Below are 312 nucleotides of genomic sequence, written 5' to 3'. Positions count from 1 at the left end.
TAAACCTTAGGAATCTTTTAAATTTTTTCCCAACTTGGGGGTTTTTAAAAAAAAAATTTTTTTAAATAAAAATAAATATTTTTATAATAATAAATTATGAAAAATTATAATAATTAATTTTAATATATTTTTAAAAATAATAAATTTTTATTAAAAAAAATTTTAAAAGAAAAAAATTTTTTTAAATTTCCTCTTTAAAATTTAATTTTTTTTTTTAATTTTAAATTAAAATTTTTTTAATTTTTTAAAATATAAAAAATTTAAAAAATTTTAAATATTTTTTAAATTTTAAAAATTTAAAAAAATTTTTTT

Source organism: Penaeus monodon, chromosome 33 (genome assembly GCF_015228065.2).
Source record: "Penaeus monodon isolate SGIC_2016 chromosome 33, NSTDA_Pmon_1, whole genome shotgun sequence".
In the NCBI taxonomy this organism is placed as follows: domain Eukaryota; kingdom Metazoa; phylum Arthropoda; class Malacostraca; order Decapoda; family Penaeidae; genus Penaeus; species Penaeus monodon.
Note: the sequence above shows the minus strand (reverse complement) of the source record.